General features: G+C 35.2%; 1 protein-coding gene across 1 annotated transcript in view; it reads right to left on the bottom strand.

The window, feature by feature from the left end:
- The window catches only part of LOC106474026 (vasopressin V1b receptor-like), an 18,069-nt gene extending 14,333 nt beyond the window's left edge, over positions 1–3,736 (bottom strand). Inside the window, exon 1 of the mRNA XM_022402410.1 lies at positions 3,666–3,736. The gene's annotated coding sequence lies outside the window, so the exon portion shown is untranslated. The remainder of the gene's footprint in view (positions 1–3,665) is intronic.
- Between the last annotated feature and the right edge of the window lie 5,297 nt (positions 3,737–9,033).

Genomic DNA, 9,033 nt, shown 5'->3' with positions numbered 1-9,033 from the left:
ATACATATTTATTGCTATTCTTTCTTTACATTATAATGTTATACTCAAAGTAATCACAAGGCTGAATGATGCCTCACCTCAACCAAAAATATATTTTATGAAAATTATTTTCAACTCAGAAAGCACACTCATTCTAAAGAACACCTGGTTTTATCAAAGAAAGATGACACACACGACGTAATTCGATTTAGCTCTCATTAGGTGATAAAGAGACAACTTGTAACGCTTTTTGAAACGTTCACCATTCCTCTCCAGGGGTATAAGAACACAATGATCGTGTTGTATTTTTAAGTTTTCGAATGTAAAATAAGGAGTTTAAATATTAAAGTGAAATAAATTTTAAGTTCGTTTGTTGGATTTCACGTAAAGAGACACGAGAATTATCTGTGCTTGTCGTCCCTAACTTTGAAATGATAGCTTGCAGGGAAAGCAGTTAGTTAACACCACCCATCGTCAGCTCTTGAACTGCTCTTTTGAGACTGGGTTCTGGCGGGTCTTGGGTTCGAATCCCCGTCCTACCAAACATGCTCGCCCTTTCAGCCGTGGAGACGTTCTAATGTGACGGTCAATCCTATTATTCGTTGGTAAAAAGAGTAGCCTAAGAGTTGGCGGTTGGTGGTGATGACTACCTGCCTTCCCTCTTGTCTGCTAAATTAAGGACGGCTAGTGAAGATGGCTCTCTTATAGCTTTGTGCGAAATTCAAAACAGACAAAGAAACAAGTCTTCTGAGACCGAATAGCAGGATTTGTCTGTCACTCTTATAATACATCCAAAGTCCGAAAGTGCGGAGTACGATTTCTTATTTTAGTGACAATTAGACACGAGTCACGAAACATCAGCTCTACAGTCTAGCACAATAATCAGTGGGCCACGCTCGGCCCATGAACTTAAGTAAAAAGCATGTATAATAAAGCAATAACTGCCAAAAGGGGTTGATGTCAGAGAAGCAACTACCTTTTATTATCATTATGGAAGCTATTGTGGGTTCATTATTTTGTGAATTTAATGGATATTTAATTGGAAGATGGCGTGTTTTATCCACCAATAAGAGATCTCAAGGATGAGCTGTTTTTATTTCTTCCTGGTGAAAAACGTGAATTGAATCGTACAAAGTTTCACGATCAAATAATAGATACGAAAAATAGCTTCGCGTGTTCATAAGACAGTAGCATACAAACATCTTTATAGATACTTACATACAAATAACATATGGTGGTCAAAATATCATTCAAAATATCTAAGGTTCAAGTATTCCGCTGAAATTAATTTATCCCTTCTTATGGTGATGTCATTACTTTTTCTACCTGCTCAACCAATCATCAACATCTAAATATGAAATTAAACTTGTAGTAAATGGTTAGAAAAGCTAAGCTTTTAAGCACTGTAACGGACTGAAATAACACGCTGTTACAACCAGGGTTCAACAAAAAACAATTTATTAAACTGTAACAACACTTGGAATAAAAGTTAGCACGTTCCAAAAGCACAGTTAATAAATACGTGCATGTCCAGGACTTGATATAAATGTTAATTAACAATAAAACATAAATATCAATATTAATCATTTCAAATAATGGAATCAGGAAAAAGGAACCAGAAGAAAAAAATATATAATTCCAAAAAAAAACACAACATTCCAAAAAAATATTTCTATATTAATAACAATATTGAGTGTCAAATAGCAATAATTATTTTTCACTAACTATCTCGGGACTCCGGTTATGAAGCTGATGGCAGGATATTTATTCATTCCGTTAGGTCACGAGAATACATCTCATGTGATTATAAATGTACATAATCTTCTGCAACATTAATAATATTTATACGTCATCGCTAGGGAAGCTGGTGTCCGTTTCATAATTCATACGTATTTACTCAAAATAAACGTGATCAGCTAGAAGATGAATTAGCGTTTTAATGTAAACAAATATTCGTAGCTAAACTAAACGATAGAATGAATAATAAATTAACGATAAACAAAATCATAACAAAAAAATATAAAATTCGCTATTTCACAGCATGTGTGTGTGTGTGATTGCTTAATAATACTATTATAGATATAACATAGAAAATGATTTTGTGTTATTTTAAAGTAGCCATCTAAGTTTAACTCCATCTATGTATAATAGGAAAAGAGCGTGTCTGTGGGTCGGTGTGTGTGTGACCGTCATAACTCCAAGAGGAAAGAACCAAGACACCTGAAATTTTGCACCTATACTAAGTGGACCCCGAGGGTGTGCACCTGGGTAATATTACTTATCCATGTGCGTGTGCAGGTGTGCATCTTTTTGTGTGGCAAGCTAATGAAAAACCTCATAGGAAAGAGTATGAGACCTCCATAGCACCAAGAGCAAAGAACCTAGAAACCTGAAATTTTGTACCCATACTAAGTGGTCTCTCAGGGTATGCACCTGGGTATTATTACTTAACTGCGTGCGTGCATGCATGCACGTGCACATCTTTTTTATGCGAAAAACTACATAGAAAAGAAATGTGTCCGCCATAGAATGTTAGAGTGTTTTAATTATTATGGGATGTTATAGTGTTTTTCTTTAACTATTATAGTGGTTTGAAAACTATTATGGGATGTTATAGTGTTTTTCTTTAACTATTATAGTGATTTGAAAACTGTTATGGGATGTTATAGAGATTTATTAATGAATCAACTAAAGCAAAGTATCGTAAATCCCTGAGATTAAATTTCTGAGATTTATTTAGTACTAGTGAAAGTACCCGGCTTCGCTCGGGTTATTAGGTTGATTTATTCTGGATCTCAGTGTATGTATTCTGAGCCCATTTTAACATAAATGTAGAACCATTGTTGCTCCTTTACAGGATGTGACCTGTTTATAAAGGTAACCTTCCCTCTGACTTTTCCTCCGATTTTAAACTTAAATAATAAAAACGAATAATAAAAAAAACAAGCCTTTTTTATTAACGGAACCTCTAAATTAGAAAACAATAAATATTTTTTAGTCTATACATTTCATTTTAAACTTTCAGCACATAGCCTATTAACAACAATATTAGGTTATACTTTTACTGCTAAGCAACATGATATAAAAGCCATTGTTGGAACGCATTGTTAACAAAAAAGGAACGTGAAAGCGTTAATGACAGTATAACATCCCATTTTCTACCTCTTTGTTGGTTAAGCTTGATTTCGCAAAATTTATATATTTTTAGTTAGTTATGAAATGTGAGATTAGGGTATACTATGGGGTAGGGATGGTAGTGGTTGCCAAGTCATTTTTGACGGCTATATTCTAGTAATAGTTACAAACCACTATAACATCCCATAATAGTTCAAAAATCACTATAAAATTCCATAATAGTTAAAATATTATATAGCATCCCATAATAGTTAAACACGCTATAACGTCCTATAATAGTTAATACTAATCTATAGCATCCCATAATAGTTAGAACACACTCTATAACATTCCATAATAGTTAAAATATTATATAACATCCCATAATAGTTAAACACGCTATAACGTCTAATAATAGTTAATACTAATCTATAGCATCCCATAATAGTTAAATATTATAGGTGTTTTGAAGTACTATTATATTTTAGAGTTATCTATTTTAAGCTTACAAGTTTCACCAAGTTAGCACAATATTGATATTTTAAACTGATATCAAAGATAATTCCACTCACCTTTGAGTCACACGTGACTTTGTGGTTAGCGTGTTGGAGTGTCCAGGGTTCGAGACGTCATGCCTTTGAACATGCTTTACACTTTTAGTTGTGATAACGTTAAAAACGTGACAGTCAATCCTGTTATTCGAATCAATAGAGGTGGATAAAAGCTCTGTGGCGGCGGGTGCAGCTGGCGAACTGCCCTTCCCTTGACAAAGAGTTATATATTAGGGACAGCAATTCTTGAGTTCTACGACTCTCTGGCCTGACCTGTTGGTCCACGTAATCACAAGATGTCGTTCAGGTTGTGAATTCAAATTCCTCTCTCCTTCCTAGAAAGGTTAACGGGTTTATACTGTACTAACGTCTACAGCGTGGCCCAGTGGTTAAAGGTATAGACTCGTAGTCGGAAGGTTACGAGGTCAAGGCTTCTAGCGAAATGTTGTGTTCTAGAGCAAGAAAACACTTTGTTCCAATTGTTTCGCTCTACCTAGTTGTATAATGGGTATCACCGGGTAGCTGAGGTCAACCAGTGATAAACTGGTATCTCGTTCAGGAGTTATGTAGCATTAAAATAGCAGGAATTCAGCACTAGCTCCTATGTGCTCTATCGGTGTGGGGATGGAATTAGCATACACATTAATATCATCCAATCTCATACTCCATTGAATTTTTGTTGCTTACACTACGGTTAAAGCATCTGTAAGTACTTCAATCAAGCCTAAAATCAAGACATCATGGCTGTTACAAAAACAACGATAAAGTAACAACTCTTTTAATTATTTTTAGTTGATTTTCCATTGTTAATAGCTTGGGCAGAACGAGTTCACTTCATCAATTCATAAAAATAGGAAATAGCCGTCTTCAGCTGTCGCTAATGTCAGAGATGGATAGTACAGTGAAGGGGTGTGAAACAAATAACTGTCTTCGTTTGTTAGATATTGATCGTTTCTTTTCAAGAACAAGAAACTCGACCAACTTTATTGGATTTCATTTCCAACAGTATATTAAGCTATAGTCTCGAAAAAATACGTCTCTGACGAGATTTATACATTCGTGATTTCAAGTACTGATGTAGCATACTCCAGAATGCATGATCTTATTTATCTAATTCCAGAGTGGAACTAAAAATCCGATAGCTAATTAGAGATATGGCGAAAGCACCATTTCAAAACTGTAATTATACGACAACATTAAGAAGCATAGACAGTTATTAGAGATCTCATATAGGTAATTTATAAAAGTTAGAAAAAAATTATTCTAATTAGAGGCCTACTTGTAGTTTCTGTAACTTAATTTTTATATGGAATTTCTACAAGTTTGATGAAGCAGAATAATGCCTGTAACAAAACTGTCTTGAAGTGTTCACTATTAATTAGTATCTCCAGATCAAACTTTGAAATGTGGCACGTGTGTTATTTAGTAAAGCTCGTCATTAGCTCCAGATCAAACTTTGAAATGTGGCACGTGTGTTATTTAGTAAAGCTCGTCATTAGCTCCAGATCAAACTTTGAAATATGGCACGTATGTTATATAGTAAAGCTCGTCATTAGCTCCAGATCAAACTTTGAAATATGGCACGTATGTTATATAGTAGAGCTCGTCATTAGCTCCAGATCAAACTTTGAAATATGGCACGTATGTTATATAGTAAAGCTCGTCATTAGCTCGTTTTTTGTTTTATTTTTTGCTGAAATTATGTTCGCATTAAAATATTTTGAAAATAGTATTGCATGACGTCACTTATAACATTTTTTTATAATAACCTAATTTATTGTGAAATTTCAGATTTTTTTTCCATTACAATCACGACGTCATATACATAAGTGGGAACTGTAATTTTATATGTGTATACATACACTCTTACTTCTTACTTCATTAGCTTGAACACCTGTGTACCTATTTCTTCACACACCACATTAAATGTCCGTTTATTATTACAAGAGCTACAGGGTGTCATTCTGAAAATATATTTAGTAAAAACTCTATTAATGGATGCTTTTTTTTTCTTACGATTTGGTTAAATACAATTACGAACCAATAACGAAATTCGGTGATGCAAAAAGTTTAAAGCAATTTACAAAATCATTCAGTAGACAACTTCAATCTACTAGGCTTGTTAATCGCCTACAGTTGTTGACAACTGGATAACTGAAAATTTACTGTCGCTTTTACCTTCCAATACAAAAGGCCTAAGGATTGAAATATATGTGATTTGAGCTTGCGTTAAATCGGAGGCCTCAATACGACAGGCCTATAGATTAACACCAATACGTAAGGCCTAACAACTGAAAAATACGTGACTTCAAAAAGGCAAAACTGCAGCGCTACTAGCTAGCAAGGTTGTGGCTTAAAATGGGTGTTTTCAGTTCTACAAATTATTTCATAAATATTGTTTTTACATCTTCAAAGATTCCTTATTAACATCCTAGATCGCAAAATTATAAATGCCCTAAGTCCTGGCTATTCTAAGAACTTAATAAAAACAGTATAATCACTTTGAAAATTAATTTTATATTGTTACGACAGCGGAAGTCGCGCGACGCTGGGAGCATGCGCTGGAGTTCTAGAAAGATCGAGGAACCTGTCGAACGTCCTAGCGTTTGCTAGACACGCGCTCTTATAGTTTATAAACCGGCAAATAAAGTGACGGGATAAGGATAATTGCAGACAGGCAGAGATAAAGACGAATATCGAGTCAAGCCGTAAGTAAAGTGTGTAAATCGTTGTGAATTATAGCGTGTGTTTAAGTTAATTAAGTGGAAATTAAGTGTATTGCAAAGTTGTATTGAGGAAGAATAAACTAGTTTTATTTAAGAAAGGATTTGTATCGCTGAAGTTTCCTCGGGAAGAAATTATACAGGAAATTAACAAACGACCAGAGACGTAACAATATTTTATAAGCCAAGCTTAAATTATTGTTACATATCTGCTTGTTTGTTTGTTTCCGGTAGAAAATCTTTCTGAGGATCTTCAGCGATACAAGTCCTTTCTTAAATAAAACTAGTTTATTCTTCCTCGATACAAACTTTTAGTACACAGAAGTTCCATAATTAGTACGTTTCTCGTCATTTTAAACTTAACAACTTTTATAACACACGCTATAAATCACAGCGATTCACAATCTCGATAACTTCGCTTTCGACGAGTGCAAAACACACACTTTACGGCTCACTAGCTCGAAACTAACAGAATCATGAATTACACGGAACTCAAAGTAACTACTGCTCTCTCTTCATTCATCTATCCGCTGGCTTTCTCTGTCAGGCTTATATACTAACGAAGAGGGCATCTCGAACACACTCGGACTTCCCCGATCATTCGAGAAACTCATCACGCACGCGCCAGCAGCGTCACGTGACATCCGCTGTCGTAACATTATTGTTGATTTTTATATTTAACTTTTAAGTATCCTAATTCCACCTGGGGGCAGCAGCGTGGCTGGACATCAGTTAACTGTTCAACACATTCAGAGCTATCAATAAAAGCATGAACAGGTTGTTACCTATATATATTTAGTCCGAAACTTGCCAAATTTTAACAGGTCGATTGGGTACGTTGTGATGAATTAACGTTACAAATTCACAAAAACATGAACGTCAGCTTGGCATTGAATACGTATATAGAATCATTAAATTGTAAGCTATTCTAGCATAATCGCGAAATAGAATACCCAAAATAAAACTTTTTATGTGTACGATATATTTGAGACATGATTTTTGTTTGAAATTAAAGCACAAAGGTACACAATGGGCTATCTGTGCTCTGTCCACTACGGGTATCGAAACTCGGTTTTTAGCGTTGTAAATCCTGAGACATACCGCTTTGCCACTGGGAGGGGGGGGGGGTAGAGACGCTGTAAGAGAATTAATAATGCCATTAATAAGTACATAGGTGTATAAAAAATAATTTTCTAGATAAGACCAAACTATATACCAGTGTGAAACGTGTAAATGGGGTTTGACTGATACAACGATTACTGGCTACCCAAAAAGTTCGTTTCCTAGTTATACAATCTACAAAATAACTATTTATTTTATAACTATTTATAACTAGAAATACTAGAGGAAAGGCAGCTAGACATCACCACCCACCGCCAACTCTTGGACTACTCTTTTACCAAAGAATAGTGGATTGACCGTCACATTATAACGCTCCCACGGCTGAAAGGGCGAGTATGTTTGGTGGGACGGGGATTCGAACTTGCGTCCTTCAGATGGCGAGTAGAGCGACTTAATCACCAGGCCATGATGAACCTGGAATCTTGGTCAGCCTTACAATCTGCTAAACAGCCGCCTATATAATATTCGGTAACAAAATATTAAACCTAAAAAAAAAGAAAGCATTGAGCTATAAATGAGTTTATAGGTTATATTCTACTAAACATACTGAACCTAACAAAACGTAAAAAAACAAAACAAAAACAGCTTATGGAATATATATGTGGATACAATCAACGATCTTACAAGTTGTTACTATTTCTAACCTTTTCACACAACGTAATTATGAATATTTACAATTTTATGGGATTTTATTGGCTTTTGACCTCAGAAATGGCACCAGTGGCTCATCGGCAAGTCAGCAGGCTTACGACGCTAAATTCTGGTTTCGATACCTGTGGTTGGCAAGGTACAGATAGTCCATTGTGTAGCTTTTCCCTTAACAGCAATCAAATGAAACCTCAGAGATATCTGGGTTAGTTTTAGTTTATACGCATGGCAAATCATTTCTTGCGGTTCGGTGACGTCGGTTCATTTGATTGGTTTCTAAAAATAGATATGATATAGTTATGATGATGTTTAGCATAATTAGTAAATATTGTAACATCATTATAATAGAAATATAATACTATTTTTAGTAAAATCTGTTTTTTCTTCTGTAATTCATGGGTTTCAGGGGAAGTATATCAAGTCAGGGTGTCACTCGGAGGCATAGGAGGGATTACTGGGGAGGGGATAAGAGGTAGCATTTCCCCCAACTTGTTACCGATTGTTACCCGGAATTATACCCCGGTGGGACAGAGGTAAATTTATGGACTTACAACGCTAACATCCTGGATTCGATTCCCGGCGGTAGGCACAGCAGATAGCCCACTGGTACTTTGCTCTGAAACAAACAAACAAACAAACAGCTAGTAGCTGCATCAACGTGGCGTATGTGTTGTTTTTAATACCCAATCACACGTCGAAGCAATTCCTTTGTTAAGATACATGCAAAAGAGGAACGGTAGGACACATGCCTTTCCTGAATAATTGAAATATGAAATTTAAAAGTTTAGCTGTAATAAAACTTTTAATTATGTTTCATAAGTAACTAATGAAAATGGTGTATGCTATACAATGTTGTCTAAGTCTAATGGAGTATGCCTTACAATATTATTTAAGCA

The sequence above is a fragment of the Limulus polyphemus genome, unplaced genomic scaffold (assembly GCF_000517525.1).
Source record: "Limulus polyphemus unplaced genomic scaffold, Limulus_polyphemus-2.1.2 Scaffold6736, whole genome shotgun sequence".
In the NCBI taxonomy this organism is placed as follows: Eukaryota; Metazoa; Arthropoda; class Merostomata; order Xiphosura; family Limulidae; genus Limulus; species Limulus polyphemus.
Note: the sequence above shows the minus strand (reverse complement) of the source record. Positions and strands in the feature narration are given on the sequence as shown.